We start from the raw sequence: 17798 nt of genomic DNA, 5'->3' as shown, positions 1-17798 counted from the left end.
GTGGTGGATTTGTCACAGACATCATGTGGTTCAAGGAGTGTTTTAACGGTGAGCTTTTAACCCCCACTGTTTCATCGTATGACCTACTTGAGCTCTTGATCAGTCTCATTTTTTGTCTCATGCCTTAGAATGAGGTGGTACAACAGATGGATGGAGTGGATTGCTCACAAACATCATTGTGAGCCCCACTATTGTCAAACAACCTCTGGACTTAATTTGTTGTGTAGCCCACTAGAGCTTGCTATAGGCCTCATTTTGGGCACAAGTCATAAAATGAGCAGAAAAACAGATGGACGGGATGGATTAGTAAAAAAAAAAATTATCCGGTGACCTGATGAATACTTTAATGATGGGTGTTTAATTCTCAAAATTTTATGTTCGTTTAGCCCACTTTAGCTCTAGATCGGCCTCATGTTTTGGATATATATCCTAAAATGAGGTGGAAAAACAGATGAATGGATTAGATTTGTTATATACATCATGGTGGGGCCCACCTGGATCGAGCAACCCTCTCCCTCTGGACTTAAAATGTCCATCAAACCTCTCGTTTGCCATTAACAGATATTGATTGTCGTGCATACCTAACTTTGACTGTTTGTTGGGCCACCTTGATGTTTGTGAGAAATCCACTCTGTCCATCTATTTTTCCAATTCATTTTGAGGTATGCACGAAAAAATGAAGCAGATATGGAGCTCAAAATGGCCACACAATGGCCCCAAGAAATTTGGGGCTCACAAAACTTTGTCACCTCTATCCAACACCAAGGTTGGTACTCTCTTGTACATTGTAATCCGAGCCCGTCTGAATTATGGTACTAATGTGGATGAGCACCAAGCCAAGTACAACACTCAAAGATCAATCTTGTTCACCCGCGAGGTGGTCTAAAAAAACAGTTAAGGTGAGAAAAATATCAGCTGCACAGGCTCATTAGCTAAATTCATAACTACATACGTGTGATCAGTGTGATATTGATGGTCTAGATCCATCACTAACACCTGATCTAAGGATGTTAGTTTAAAAGAAATGAACATACAACCGGCCTTGTTCATGTGTTGTGCACTTATCTTCATGCAGAGATAGACATTAACATGGACCCACGTATTCCCATGCGTGTCCATCTCCGAGTCGGCTCGATCGGGATAAAAGGGGCATTACTGTCATTTTGCAAAGGTAAAACACAAAAAATAAAATACATGAAATGATAATATCGTAGTGAGTAAACTCTGCTGGGCTGCCTTGAATACATGTGGTTTATGCATGCCCTTCATCCGTTTTCCTAACTCATTTAAGGAGTTCAGATCAAAATTGAAACACATCCAAAGTTGAAGTCAACCGTACCACTAGAAACAATGAGAATAATGATTTCCATCATTGGAACTTTGCTGGACCCTACAGTAATGTTTACTTGTCATCCAACATGTTCATGAAATAAAAAAATCATGGATGAAAGTAAAACACAAATATAAACTTGATCCAAAACTTCCGTGGCCCTTAAGAATTTGTCGAGGGTATACTGTTCAATTCACACTGTTTCCATTTTCTTCTTAAAAAAAAAAAGAAGAAAAAAAGAAGAGCGGGCTGCCGTATCAAAAAAATACCTGGATATAAAACAAACACCTCTAAAAGAGAAAGTTTTCTACCTCGGAAATGACCGAAAATTGCCTCATTAAAATAGTAACCCCATAAAGATGAACTTATTTACGCCGTCTATCTATTTTAACATAATATATTAATATATTAATCGTATAAGCGAAAAAATAAAGCAAATCCAAAGCACGAGTGAACCACACCACGAGAAACTGTGGCCCGTGTAATCTCCACCGCTGAAACAATGATGTTTATTTCTCATCTAACTCATTTGTAAGGTAACATAGACATTGATAAAAGGAAAACACAAATATCAGCTTGATCCAAAAGTTTTAGGGTCCTCAAAAACATTCTAACGGTAGTCGTTCAATTCTCACTGTTTCTTGTGATGTAGTCCACTTCAACTTTGGAACTTCCTTTCTCTCATTCCCTGAAATGAGCTGGCACAAGGGAATGAACGGCGTGGATAAGTAACATACATCACGGTGACCCCACAGATTTTACCTCGCGGGTTCAGTGACGAATAACTGCCAGGAAGTTGCGCTGGAATGATAAGTGGGGCCCACCGTGATGTTTGTGAGAAATCCACCCCGTCCATCCACTTTAAGAGATCATTTCAGGACATGCAGCTGAAACTGAGGGGATGAAGAAACCCAAGTGGGACATATGAGAGGGAAAAACTGGGGAAAGAGTTTCCTACCGTTGAAACCTTCCTAGGCTCCACTTTGATGTTAACATTCCATCCAAACCGTTTATAACGTCATTACCACTGGGATGAAGTGAAAACATGAACAAATTTAGTCCATACGAAACTTTTGTGGCCATAAAAATATTTCAATGATGAACACCGAATCCCCACTGTTTCCTCTCGTGCGGCCCACTTGAGCGTTGGATCCACCTCATTTTCGCTCAAATGTCTTAAAATGATCTCTAAAAGCGGATGGACGGGGTTGATATCTAACAAACATCACGGTGGGCCCACTTAACATCCCGGCGCTGCAACTTCATGCGAAAGGCTTTTGCAGGAAATCCGCGTCCCAGATCCTGTCACCTTCGCATTGGGAACGATGCATGAAGGATGGATAGTGGGCCCACAATATTCGAAAGAGATATGCAATCACAGGCGTTGGAAAGTGGAGCCATTTCTACATCTGTTGAAAGGTTCTTGCATGGATTCCGGTTCCGGAAAATATGTTCTGTAGATGCCCTTCTTCTTCGTCCTCTCAAGATTCTCAACTCCACAGAGAGTACAGGTACGTTTCTCTCCCTCTTGCGTACACGTTGTAAGCTGTATGGGGCCTACCCATGATTATTTTTTTTGAAATCCAAACCGTGCATCTGGTGCGAAATCTTCATTTTTACTGTTGATCAAGAATCATATCGATGCGAAAAAAATCAGTTGAGCCACACCACAGGAACCAATGTACGGTCCCGCCTAAAATGTGTATATTCACGCGGTGTGGTCCACATGTGTCTTGGTGTGTCCCTTCATCCTGGTGTGTTGCACCTGATGAATGGCCTGGATGGGATATTAACAACACGGTGGACCCCACATTCCGTCTGGGAGTTTCTATGGTGTGCATCCCCCTCTCCGATGTGGCCCATTGTTTCCTTTGGTGGGGTCCACATAAGTTACTGATAAGGATTATGGGCTATGGGTAATGTGTGGATCTGTATCTAATGGACGGTTTGGATGACAGTCCCCACATTTTGGTTAGTTCAATGGTGCACGCTGATGAATAGGTGTGGCGGGGATCTTGACGCACGTCTCGGAAATGGGATCCCGTAATTGAATCGATGGTTTGGATTCCCACCACATTCGGTGATGGACGCAGTGCCTGTGTACACATCATACAATCTTTTCCCTCCTGATGGTAGGATTTGGAAAGAAGCTGGTCGTCCAGGTAGCGGGGCCTTTTGGGGGTTTTTCTGTCGTAGAGGAATTAGGCGAGTCCGGCCATTAGGTCGTAGAAATTGACGGTTTATAAAAAATGCTCGTACTTGTGTGGTTTACATGATGACTTAACCAGCCCGATTTTTGAGTGGTGGACTACGGTGGGGCCCACTTGATGAACGGCCTGGATCTTGCAAGCATGTGCCACTAGGGACGTCAATGGGCCGGGCTTGGAGTTAGCTTCGGCCCAGATTTTGAACTATTCATGCTGGGTCTGACAGGCCTAGCCTACTCAAAATTTTGTTTTGCTGGGCCGAGCCCAGCCCAGCCCATTGAGACCAAAGTTACTGGCCCACCACCTCTCTACCTCTCTTATTTAGGGTCGTTTGGATACGACCAAATAAGTTACTTTTTCTACTTATAACAGTAAATAAGTGATTTATTTCAGATAAGTGAGTTTGGTTTATGATTAGTTATAAGTAACTTTTTTTTACTTAAAAGTACATAATTACTTCAGTTTTTTGTTTTTTTTTAAAAGCTTTTCTACTTTTCATGTGTTGCTAAAGAGAGGCATCGGGAGAGACGAAATAGAAGAGAATTTGATAAGTATGTTGTTTGCCAAACGTACTTATATTCTCAGTAAGTAGAAACTAAGATAAGTTACTTGTGAAATAAGTAGCTTATCTTAAGCAAATTACAAGGGCACGTTTGGATACAATCAAATAAGTAGCTTTTTTGACTTATGTAAGTCAATAAGCTACTTTTATTAATTAAGCTAGTTTGGTTAATTAACCTAAATAAGTAACTTATAACAAAAAGTCAAAAAGTAACTTATTTTGATAAGTCATTTTATTTTGCTTTTCAACTTACCAAAAGTAACTTATATTGGGTCGTTGTGAGCGGCATGCGTGCCTTGGAGCTTGATGAATGGATGTGCTATGTTGGGAAATATTTTCTGTGATGTTTTTGAGAAATCCAACCCGTTGACTATTTTATTCAAATCATATTAAGGGGTAGGCCTAAATATGAGGTAAATCCAACACTCAAGTGGGCTGCTCAACTTGCAACAATGGTATTGAACACCCCCACTATGATGTTTCTGAAAAATCCACTATGTCTATCGAAAGTTCAGCTCATTTTAATTGGTGTGTCCAAATATAATGAAGATCTAAAACTCAAGTAGGCTACAAAGCTTGAAAAAGTATTATTAGACTCCAAGTTAGAACGGACGAGCCCAAAAAATTGAAATGTCTCACTGTAATGTTTTTGAGAAATCCACCCTATCATCCATTTTCATTGGCCCATTATAGGTTGTGGGCCCAAATATGAGGCAGATCCAATACTCAAATGGGCGACACTACTTGAAACAGTGGTATTGAACCTCCATTGTTAAAATAGTCACGAGGCCTACTTTTTTATTTTTTATTTTTTGAAATATCCACCTGTTTCTTCATATGATCTTATGGGGTACGAATGATCTTATGACCGGTTTGGATGACACATAATAATCATAGTGGGCCTTGGAAAGATGATATGGTAAATGGGTGGACGGGGTGGATTTATAAGAAACATCGCGGTGGGCCATAGGCACGTAGAGTTGCGTTCATTCAGCAATCACGTCCATCAAAGTTAGGTAACAGCGTTTTGAGTCAAGTGGTGATGATGGACCCACTTTGATGTATGTGTTGTATATCCATGCCATCCATCCATTTTTTCAGCTCATTTTAGGGCATGAGCCCAAAAATGAAGAAGAACTAAATCTCAGGTGGACCACACATTGGAAATGTGATGATTGAATGCCTACCATTAAAAACTTCTTGAGGGCAACAAAAGTTTTGGATCAAGCTAATACTTGTGTTTTCCCTTCATTCGGATCTATGTGACCTTATCAATAGGTTGGATGGCAAATAAACATTATGGTGGGGCCTAAGGAAGTTTTTAATCATGGGTGTTCAATGACCATTATTTCCTATGGTGTGGTCCACTTGAGATTTGGATCTAGCTCAATTTTGGGCCAACACCTTAAAATGAGTTGGCAAAATGGATGGATGAAGTAGATATATAACACATACATTAAGGTGGGCCCCACTATCACGACATTGCCGGATTGGGTGTTTCCTAACCAAACTTGCTTTTTGGACAAGGTATTTTTTTATATAAAAAAAATACTTACTAAACATGCTTATCTACTGATTAAGTAGAAACCAAGATAAGTTACTTGAGGCATAAGTAACTTACCATCCAGACACACCCATAGAGAGAGAGAGTGGGTATTAGCATGCAGTGGGAGCAGGGGAGGGAGGAGAGAGAGAGAGGGAAGGGAGAGAGGAGAGAAGCCTTATGTGTGCCATCCTCTGTACTAGCCAAACACATATCATGCTATAGGTCTTGTGAGTCGACTTCAAAGTAACCCAGGCCAAGCATATTAGCAAGCAATCAAGAGGATTTTCTGTCTTCTAGTAACAAAGGACTACATGTTGTGTTATGAAGGTGCCGAGCTAAGGGTGTAGGCTTTTCTCTTTCATCTTGGGCAGATGATTAAGATAAAGTAAGTGTACTACATATCATGTTGATACTGAATGGATGTGTCATTTCATGGTGTAGTAGGAAACAATCTTCAACTGCACTTTCAACTATGAAACTAATGTATTGCATGTTGTGCAACGACTCAAGAGGGTGTGCGGATTATGAGATTTTTGAGAGCCTTAGGTGTTGTTCCTGCTGCTAAAGGTCCTCTCCTGAAAAGAATGGGTAACACATCGGCTGTAGACCTTGTGAATGATCCAAAACACTAAAGGAAAACCAAATGCATTGAGATTAAATATTACTACGTCAGAAATTAGGTGAAAGATGGGCATGTTGTGCTTAAATATATTCCCAATAGAGAGATTTTAGTTGATCCCATGGCAAAATCGATTACTAGAGATACTTTTGAAATATATGTCAGGTAGATGGGACTCACGAGAGCTTGATATCTTTCCTAAAAGTGGGAGTGTAGTAATTTTGTGTGAGATTTTCGGTTATACTCCCAACTAGTTATGATGGTAGAGATTCCATTCTACATTATTTGTGATCCAGGTCTTGTTTTATGAAATGAATTTTCTAAATATCCACACATCAATTAAATATTCGTATGGTCAATTTTTTAGGCATTGAGATCATTAGTGGTGGATTATATCCTTTGTTTCTTTTTCATCAACAAGTCAATCTTCCCCACTTGCATGAGAATCGACCACCTTTGATGTCCAAGTGGGAGGTACATTCAGGATGAGGAAATATGTGAGGTGCAATTGTCTTTTGTAGCGATACATAAGATGAATAAGCACAAGTTAAGGCATGCTTACCTCCAATCACAATTATGTATTTGTATTATTGAATCCCTAGCGTGCTGAGAGTGTTCGGATGAATTGTGTATGTGTTAGTGCTTATTGGCCTATGCTACCATATAGTGGATAGTTTTGAGTGACTGGGCATGAGACTTTGGGAATCGAATGGCATTCAGTGGAGTTAGGAGTTACTATGTTGAGTTTGCACTCGTGTGTTAGGTTGGGCTTGTGTGTGTGGACTTGGATCATTGGCCGTGTGTGTGTGTGTGTGGACTTGAACGGTTTGGCTATGTGCAACGGAGGCTAAGAACTATACCTGTTAGGAGTGACTTAGGTGGTTTGGCCATGTGCAATGGATGCCAAGAATTACACTAATTAGGAGTGAGTGTCAAGTTGAAGGCTGTAAAAGGGCAAGGGGAAGGCTTGGAACAACGTGGGTGGAGGGAGTAAGAAAAGATTTGAGGGGCCATGGTATTATTGAGGTCATGGCCCTTGATAGAGTGGAATGGTGGAATAGGATTGTAGCTGACCCCAATTAATTGGGATAAGTGTTGTTCTAAATATCGGTATCGCGTTACACATCGCATCGCATCCTTGGGATACAGATACGTATCAATTATCACACAGGATATATCGTTTGTATCGGATAATTTATCACACTTTTTGGGAAACATTGGGAAAATGGTTGAATTTTTCAACGAAACTTCAGGGATTGATACAAAAAGACCTTAATACATACTTTTAAATCATAACATCTTAAAAAAGAAGTGCACATAATAGGTTTCCTTTATATAGGGTCTTAAGCTATGTGTTGTTTAACTGAACTAATGCAACTATATTCAAATTGAATACATAACATTTAGAGTGTATGTGATGATCATTTCATCAAACACTCATAAATACTTCGAAGTTAGTCTTAATTGACAGTTGGTTGAAGGGAAATTAAAAAAATAATAATATTTTAATAAACATTCTTATTATTAATTTTTAATTAAAAAATAATTTTTATTTTTCAAAAATTGATAAGGACTTGAAAAATCAGAAGATCAACCTTCATTCATGCTTAATTTCATGTTTGGAGTGCAACATTGCAAACAATTTGGGAGAAAATTTGAATTTTTTTTTACCAATTTTCCCCAAATTGGATCACCTACACTTAAATTTCGAAATTAGAGTGTATGTGATGATCATTTTATCAAATACTCATAAATTCTTTGAAATTAGTCTCAATTGACAGCTAGTTGAAGGAAAATTTCGCAAAAAAAAAGGAGAACATGAAGAACCAATGGATATCAAAATCAAAGCTCCAACTCTATATTTTTTCATGCAAAACATGAAGAACCAATGGATTTGTAACTATTTGATACTGATTTAACATAATTTCAGGAAAAAAAAGGGGGATCAGAAATTGAAAATGCTCACCGGATCAAACATGTGGGATATATCGACACTACTTGTGAGTTTTGTATCGGACAGGTGGGATACAAGATTTATCGTGTGCGTATACGTGCAGTCATTCCATACATATACATACAGACATCATGCAGTCATTCCATACATATACATACAGACATACACAGTGACACGTTATGCAGTCATTCCATACATATACATACAGACATACACAGAGACATGTTATTGTGTGTGTGTGTGCACGTGCACACATGCAGTCATTCCATACATATACATACAGACATACACAGAGACACGTTATTGTTCTGAAAATTGTAGATGTTGACACATTCTTTGCTTTATGTGCAGTTGTTAACCTGATGCTTGGCACCTGAATCTGAAGAAATAACTGGAAGTTTCTTACCATGAAGGTCACACAACTAAGAGGCCTGCTTCCTAATGGGTTGTCAGCTACTCAACACAAAGAGAAACCAATGAAAAAAACGATAAGGTCCTCTGCATCTGGATGTTCAGTTGAAATCCATAATCTCATGATAATGGACAAGAATGAAATTAGTGCCTCCAACATCGTGAAGAATTCGTATCTGGCTGGTGGCCATAATAAGCTGTTCTTTTCACCAGTGATGGCCTACAGAAAGCGTGTCTTTTCAGTGGTCAATAGCCAATCTCGCTCAGATTACAGTGCAAGTCCTTATGATGAGGGGAGTTTTACAGGAAAGAAGGGAGATCGTCTAGGCAGTTTTATGGAGAGGATTTCGTAAGCTTCGAGACCCACCACCATTCTCTACTGTTGTATAATGTTTTCAAGCATGCCTTCCTTTACATTCAACCAATGTATGGGAGCTCTCATGATGGACCATTGGATGTTTATTTCAAAGGGTGCCACATTGGCAATAACCTTAATTCTATATGGGGATACTCTCTTTTAGGGTGTTTTCTTGTTGCATTCAAACACAACCCAGACAATAATGTGGACGATATATTCAATGTTACCAACTTTATAAAGGTTTACTTGTTTAAGCTTTTAAAAACTGGAACTTTATCATATATTTTCTTTATATGCCATATTTCCAGTCAGCTTATGTTATATGAGTTCATCACTCTGGTTAGATTACTTACGATTATGCCAACATACAAGCCATAAGAAGAGTTACCATTGTCTGGTGGCAATACATGAAATAAATGCAAACAAAAGGGTTTGGGGATATCTTTATTCAATAGTTATTGCCTGCTTGGTCTCCAACTTATATGTTATGTTATCAGTCACTTGTGTTTTTATGGAGATATGGCTTCTCCTCTAGCATAGAATATATGTCAAGATGATTATACCAACCAGCGAGCGATGAATTAACAAAAGAGGCTGCTTGAAAGCAACACATTAGAAAAATTGGCAAGGTAAGACCATTGTGGGGTTTTTTTTTTTTTTTTTTTGAAATTTGTTAACAACAAGAAAAAAAAGGAGGGAAAATTGCCAAAATGAAAAACAAGATACAAAAGTGACCTCTCATTTCTCCATCTTCAACCCAGACAGCCTCCAAGAAAAGAATACAAACGAGCAAGGGAGACCGGTGCTATAAATAGAAAATGAAACACCTTATAATGCACTAGGACTAGGACATTGCTTCTTCACCACTTGACATGGATCTCCAGTCCTGAAGGTCCCCTCTCAACATGCTGTGAAATTGAGGTCTCACCATTGCTCAATCACCCATAGAAGCAACAATTCATCTCTTTAATGATTCCAAAGAGAGCTATAGCCAACATCTGTTGTTCTTTCCGTCAGAATAAGTAAGCATGCACCTTCGGTGATGGAACTTGTCTCAGTTGTGCCAAAGATACAAAACTCCTTAAGATTCAATAACTACATATCATAGAAATAAATTGACTTACCCATTAGATAGATGTGAGATGAAAGATGTCCCCCAAACTCTGTAATAACTACATATGATCTTCAGGGGCAGGCATCATATGATCCATTAATCCTTCAGGCTGAAACAATGTAATGCTTAATGTCATAGACTTTATTGCTATTTGGATCTTTGAGTTCTCAGGTTTTAATCCTTTAGGTGGGTTCTTCACAAATACTCCTATATGGTTGTAGGGATGATCATATTATCTTGTACCTTAAAAAAAATCCTATTTTCTTGTAGTTCATCTGTTCGATTTATTTTCTATGACCTAGAGTTTTGGTCATTGTGTGGTAGGATAGTCATAATTTATATGCTCTTAAAGTTAATAATGTTCTAAGAATATTAAGAGCGTTTGTTGCTTGGAATGGTCTCTCTAGTTTTGAATATATTGTATAGGGAGTATATTTTGTTCCTCTTTTAAGCTTCAAGAAGTTTCCAAAGGGCCAAAACCTGCAATCTGACACCTATAAATGAAATGCTTTTAGCTTCCTAACACCTATAAATGTAGCTAAAAGATACCTAAATGGTCCTTGTTCAATTGTTGAATGGATTTCAGCAAAATGTTGCCCACAATCAATTGATGGGAGAAACTTCTTCATTGACTCCATTCATTCTCTTAAACGCATTGAGATCCCCACCTAGGTTCAGGTCCAACCTCTCATGAAAGAAAACCATCGGTGTTTGGCCTGCTGGCATGGTTTCGTACTGGCAACCCCTTTTCTTACCATCAACCTCAACAGCCCATCACTCCAATTGCTCTCCAACACCCACTCTCCTTCAAGAACACTCTTGTCCATGTTAGACAGACTCACATATACCTTGTATAGCTAGCATACCTTGTATAGTTCCTTTCCATAGGTAGAGGATTCTGATTTTATTATTTTCCTTGTATAGATGCTGTAATCTCTATATATTCAACCCCTTTGGGTTGTCTCAAATACACAAAAGCTTTCAGCTCCTCTCTGTTTACAGTCCAATGGTTGTAGCTTCATTCTCTTATTTTCTCATATTACGAATTTTCCATACTTGTGCTATGAATATTCACTTTCTATGGACTTTTTCTCTGGTACTCTGATATACACCACAGTTTCAGTTTGCTTCTTTTCTCCTGGACTTATTTCCCTACTAATTTCTACTTTGTCTATTCTTCATCTGGATTATGTGTTTTTGTCTACTAAATTCAGCATAATTCCATCCCCATCCTTCTTCTTTCTCTTGGAAACATAAGCTGCTATTCTACCATCCTCGGGATCATCATCATTGTTATCAACATAAACTCCCACAGGAGCAATGAAATAGACTATTACATAGGTTGATTACAATCAGGCGCTATCTAATACTCTATTGCATAGGTTGATTACAATCAACGAGTTTGCACTCTTGCATTATTTATTATTCCTTCTAGTTCTCCTATCTCTATAAGGTTACTTTGGCAGGTCTACCACAGAAGGTGACTTTGGCAGTATCTATCAGTCTACTTCGCCTGAAATAATCATGATATGTCCAACTCAATGGGCGCTAAGAATCTCTGTGCTGGGAAAGAAAAACATTCTTAGTGATTGGGTTTCTTCTGAAGACCTCACTGAACTGTACACTTGTTCACTGCTTGGATTATGAATGGGTCAATGATCTTCTCTTTCTTAGTTTGCACTGGTGTGAGCATCGAGATTTGTAATCATATAATAGTCAAGTTTATAGCGTTGTTGGACTCAACATTCCTTTGGTAGGTTTCTCTTGCCTTTATTTTTTATTCGATCATGTGTGTTGATTGTGTCTGGATATAATAGTTTATGAAAGTCTTTTGTTTTCATGTTCTCATCCATCGGATCTTTGATGTCAATAAAGTAGAATATAACTTGCAAGAGATACTATAAAAGCTTTGCCACCACCATTAATGTCATTCACATGGATTGGAACTCCAAGTAAATAAAAGGAAAAAGGAAAAGTCGATGAGTTGTGTGCGCATGTATGTGGTTCTTCATTTTTGTTCCATGTTTTTTATGTTAATACCATGCTTCTATGTTTTCTGTAAATTTCTGAATGATATTTAATTTTACACTCTAATGTTTTAGGTTTGTAATCCTTCTCAATGATTGCTTCCCATTTCATTTTGTTCTCAGTGAGTTGATAGGAATTCCTAGCAGCGGGCCACGTTTTAGCAGTGTCGATAGTGAGCTTATAATTCTTGCTTTACCAGCAATTATAGGACAAGCAATTGAACCCCTCTCTCAATTGATGGAGACAGCATTTATTGGTAGATTAGGTATTCTTTCTACGCTGCTACATGTACTCCAATAAACATATCTATTCATCTTGATCTTGTTAGAAAATGATTTATTTGATCTTTCCTCAGTACTTCATCAAATATGACATTCGTGTTTCTGTTATTCTGCCTATTATATCAAGGATGATTGTTTTTTTCATCCATCAGTTCTGGACCATGATGATTGATGTGTTCCAATCATATTTTGACTTGTTTGGTTTAATTGAATTGGACATTCAGTTGGCAATTTCCACACCCTCCATGTAATGGTCATATTAGAATTCATTTTTGTAGGACTATAGGAGAAGAGAGATCACGGTGGATCTGGAGTCATGAGTCACTGCTTTATTAAGATCAAGAGGTAGGGTCCACAACATGGTTTGACATTCATCAGAAACCAGTACGTATCACTCTATATGTACTGGTATTGCCCATGAACTATATGGTTGTATAGGCCCGAAACAGCCTGATACAGGGGTGATATGGCCCATATAAGTAATGTCCGATATAATACATCGAAACTGATTTGCAGAAATTGGTACTGAAGGAATTATGTCTGTTCATCAGAAAACGTAGTTTGCTGATCTGTATGTCTCTGTATGCGTGAACCATGGCTCAGTGATCCAAGTTGTTGATCTGATGGGACCCACTGTAGATAGGGGATGACTTGAAATCTTCTAGCCTGAAAGATCTTTACCATTCGGTCAATGGCCTCGAAGTAGACAGTCAAGCAAGAATGACTGCATTCAACAAAACCTGGGGTTTAAGTTTCAAAAATGGTTCAATATGTGGCTCGATGTTCTCCTCCCTATAGAGCTTTAAATAGAGAAACAAAATATCCGGACATCAAAATTCAAATTTGCTTCAGTGCATGACCTTTTCATCTTCTTACAATTTGAATGCCTTGGAAAATCTTTGCCTTCATTATTTGTTTCCTATGGACTTTGAAGTAGTGTTAACACCATTCTTTTAATACTTGCTCATTGTTGGAAATTTTCATTTATGCTTTTTCTTGTTCCTTTAGGCATAATTTAATCGCTGAAAATCATACTTTGTCTTGTAGATGTTTATTGTTTAAGGAAATACAAAATGCTCAATCAAGCTTTGTTTTTGCCCAACAAAGTGTAGCCCACCTTATGGTGATCCGAATTTGGTCATATGGTGCCCCCCCATGGTAGATGGTGAGATACCCTGAAATCTGCTCATCAACTAGGATCATCTGATGGGGATGATATGAGGGCATGTGCCATCCATGATTATGCCCACAAGATCAAATGGTCCCACTTGTACGTTTTTTGGGTTGATAAAAAAAAATATTATTTTCTTAGTCAAGCATCCTATAAGACCTCTTGTTAGATACCTTTAGGCTTTTGCATAATGTATTAACTTTTCTTTGCTTAGTAAAACACGTGTAGTAGAAAAATAAAGGGCACATGCATAATATGAATTTCAATCTTGACCGCGTGAAGCATGCATGTTCATGTTATGTAAGTCATCAAGTTAGACTGTTGCTGCTATGGTGTAACTTTAGATGCTTCTACAAAGATGTACTGCAATTACTAATGGTACCATAAGGTTACTCATTTCCTAAGAAATACTAGGCCAACTCTAACATTCCCCATGAAACATAAAAACCAAGGAATGAATTCCTGAACAACCAAACCAGCCCATGTGCTTGGTTTGTGTTAGAGTAAATTAAGGTATTCATATTAGATTATGATATTTCCCTATTAGTTAAGATGGGGTATCTATTGAGATCTCTTCAAATCTTTACAAGTCTCCCATCTCTTTTATATATTCCAGTTATTCTTTGAGAAATAAAGAAGTTATAGTTTCCATAAAGTAGTCTCGTGTGGTCTAACATGGTATCAAAGCTATGGTTTTAATTTACCGTGTCTCCACCACCATCCTTCCCATCCACCGTTTGTTCCCAGTCAAAGAGCTTATAACTGGCATTGTAAATCTCGCAGTCTGTCACCATTTTCAACACTACCATCATTTCCGGCGTATGCTCACACTAAACCCATCTCTGTCACCATTAAATCAAGTAGCCATTGTCTGCATCCTAGGCCATCTCCTTTCTCTAGATTTCTTATAATCAGACCCATCTCACTATTTGTAACACTGACGACCATCACACCTTCCATCTCAATCGGAGCTTGAACTAGATTTACACCTCTGTCCAGCAACGCCATCTCTATTGCAATCCATCAGAACCCTTGTTGCTGGTAGAGTTGGGCACGGGATGACTTGACTCGGCTGACTCAACTTGTCCGACTCGTTCAGACCCGGTTCGACCCGAACTGAGTGGGTGAGTCGATCCGAACCGAGTAGACTTCACCCAATCTGAACTCAAATTGATGCAAGTCCGAGAAACCCATTAACCCGACTTGACTCGACCGAAACCTGACTCGTTCTGACTTGACTTGATCCGAAACCTGACTCGACTTGGGTTTGGGTAGTATATATATATAAAAAACTAATTATCTAAAGTCTAAACCCTACCCTCCGCACTACTGCACTAGACCTGATCTCGATCTCTCTCCCTCCCTCCTCTCCCGAGCCCGACAGCTAGGGCTGTTCACAAGTCGAGCTAGCTTGAATAACTCACTCGACTCGACTCGAATCAGCTCGGATTGACTCGGCTTAAATGGCTGACTCGAGCCGGGTCAAGCTATTTTTTTGTAGCTCGAGTTGAGTTCAAGCCGAGTTCGACCAAGGGGCATTTTAACTCGACTTGACTCGAAGCTTGAACTCGAGCTTGACTCAGCTCGATTAGTAATAATTTAAATAATATATATATATATAATATAATATTTATATTAAATATATTATATATAATAATTTTCAAATTACCAAACCCTACGGCCGGCCCTACCCGCACACCCTTTCCCTTTCTCCCTTTTCCTTTCTTCTCTCTCTACCCCACCCAGCCATTGCCCGCCGCACGCCCGTCCTACTAGCAATCCACTGGACTACCACCACCACCAGGACCAGCACGCTGCTTGCACGGCCAGCACTCCATTGGACCACCACCACCCGATCTCGCCGAGCGTACCAGAGCAACCGCGCCCAATCCCGACAGGGTGAGTGCCCATATCTGTTTCTTCTTCTTCTTCTACTGAATTGGGGTGGGGGCCACCGTTTTCACGTTTCTGATTTCTATACAAGTGGTGTGTTGGTGTGAAAGATTGTACGGTGCCACATGGTGTGGTATTGTTGCCTGTTTATGATCAAGAAACATAGTATGGTAGAGCCAGAAGAAGTGGAATATGGTGGAGCTGTTTCTCCACTGTGCGTGTGGTAGCCTGGTAGGTTGGAAATATCAATTAGATCTGGTCATCTGGTTGAACCCGTGAAGGATGGCTTATGTTTGAAGAAATCACACCACAAGCTCGAGCTCGACTCGAGGTAAACTTGACTCAACTCGAACCACTAGCTCGACTCGAACTCGACTCGACAACTTTGGCAAACAAGCCAAGCTTCAATGTTGAGCTCGAGACACCATGGACGAGCTGAGCCGAGCTTGGCCCACCTTGACTCGACTCGGCTCGATGCCCACCTTTACTGACAGCTACTCACCACCACCATCCACCAGGCCACCCTCCACTTTCTCTCTCTCCCATCCACTCCCTCCCTCATCTCTTGACCAAGCCTGACAGCTGCTTGTCTCGACTTAGGCAATGCCGCAACAGCTCGTTCGAACGATCTGCACCCACCTGGCCACCTAACTCTGCCTAATCAAGGCAATTTACTAAACCTTATAGTTTTATTTTATTTTATTAATTTATAATTTTGGGGGGGGGGGGGGGTGGTCAGTTATTGTTGAAATTGGGTGCGCCTAGGTTGGGTGTGGTGTGCGTCCAGGCCAATTGTGGTGTGGCTAGGTTGGTTGGCTGTGGTGCATCCGGGCTGGTTGTGGACCGTGTGGTGCATCCGGGCTGGCTAAAGTGCAGTCGGGCTAACTATGGTGCATCCGGGCTGGCTGTGGACTGTGTGGTGCATCCGGGTTGGCTAGAGTGTAGTCAGGTTGACTGTGGTGCGTCTGGGCTGGCTCAGGTGCGGCGGGGCTAGCTGTGGTGCATCTGGGCTTGCTCAGGCTAAGCCATTTCTAAACTGTAAACCTAAACCCAAAACCAAACACTAAACCCTAAACCCAAAACCTAAACCTAAACCATAAACCTAATCCCCAAACCCTAAAACCCAATCCCGAAACCTAATCCCTAAACCTTAAAACCTAAACCTTAAACCTAATCCCTAAAACCTAAAACCTAAAACCTAAACCCTAAACCCCAACTCTAAACCCTAAACCCTAAACACTAAACCTAAACCCTAAACCCTAAAACCTAAACCCTAAACCCTAAACCCTAAACCCTAAACCCTAAACCCTAAACCCTAAACCCTAAACCCTAAAACCTAAACCCTAACCCTAACCCTAAACCCCAAACCCTAAACCCTAAACCCTAAACCCAAACCCTAATCCCTAAACTCTAAAACCTAAATCCAAACCCTAATCCCTAAACCTAATCCCTAAACCCTAAAACCTAATCCATAAACCCTAAAACCTAAACCTAACCCTAAACCCAAACCCTAATCCCTAAACCCTAAACCTAATCCCTAAACCCTAAAACCTAAACCCTAAACCTAATCCCTAAACCTTAAACCTAAACCCTAAACCTGAACCCTAATCTCTAAACCCTAAACCTAATCCCTAAACCCTAAAACCTAAACCCTAAACCTAATCCCTAAACCTTAAACCTAAATCCTGAACCTGAACCCTAAACCCTAAACCCTAAACCTAATAGCTAAACCCTAAACCTAAAACCTAAACCGTAAATCCTAAACGACTAATGTGTTTTATTTTTTTGAATTAAATAATTAGTGGTTTATTTTTGTGAATTATGGATTACATTGCTTATTGCTTAGGGCCTGTTTGGATTCGTGTATAGTATTGTACTGTATTGCATTTGGGTACTGTTCATGTATACATTGGACGGTTTTCAAAATACATCCAAATCACCATGCCATTATTCAATGTTTGGATAGGACGTGTTGTTCGGGCAAGTATACAATTTCTTGTACTATGCAATGTTTAGATACGACGTATTGAGCCTGCGTATTGTACCGTCGTACAACATCTGTACAGAATGATTTTTTTGAATTTTAACGTCCATTTCATAAGAGTTGGTGCCCATCGTCAGTTGATATCATTAATCCTAGCCGTCCAACATGTTCGTTATTGGGTAATCCTATCCAACCATCCATAGGGTTCACGTTAGTGAGGCCCACCTGCCGATATTGAGTGTGACAAAATCAAGCAACCGATGGAGGGCTCTGATCTACAAAGTAACATGATAGTGAGGCCTACTCCGTCCGAAAAATAGGGGGCCAGTTGTGGACCCCA

The 17798-nt window shown here is 39.7% G+C and overlaps 1 pseudogene; it reads left to right on the top strand.

Moving 5' to 3' along the window:
- Window positions 1-2716: 2716 nt before the first annotated feature.
- Window positions 2717-17798, top strand: part of LOC131237064 (protein DETOXIFICATION 45, chloroplastic-like) — an 88504-nt pseudogene continuing 73422 nt past the window's right edge.

This window comes from Magnolia sinica, chromosome 2 (assembly GCF_029962835.1).
Source record: "Magnolia sinica isolate HGM2019 chromosome 2, MsV1, whole genome shotgun sequence".
In the NCBI taxonomy this organism is placed as follows: Eukaryota; Viridiplantae; Streptophyta; class Magnoliopsida; order Magnoliales; family Magnoliaceae; genus Magnolia; species Magnolia sinica.
The sequence above is the reverse complement of the archived record's forward strand: the minus strand, read 5'-3'. Positions and strand labels throughout refer to the sequence as shown.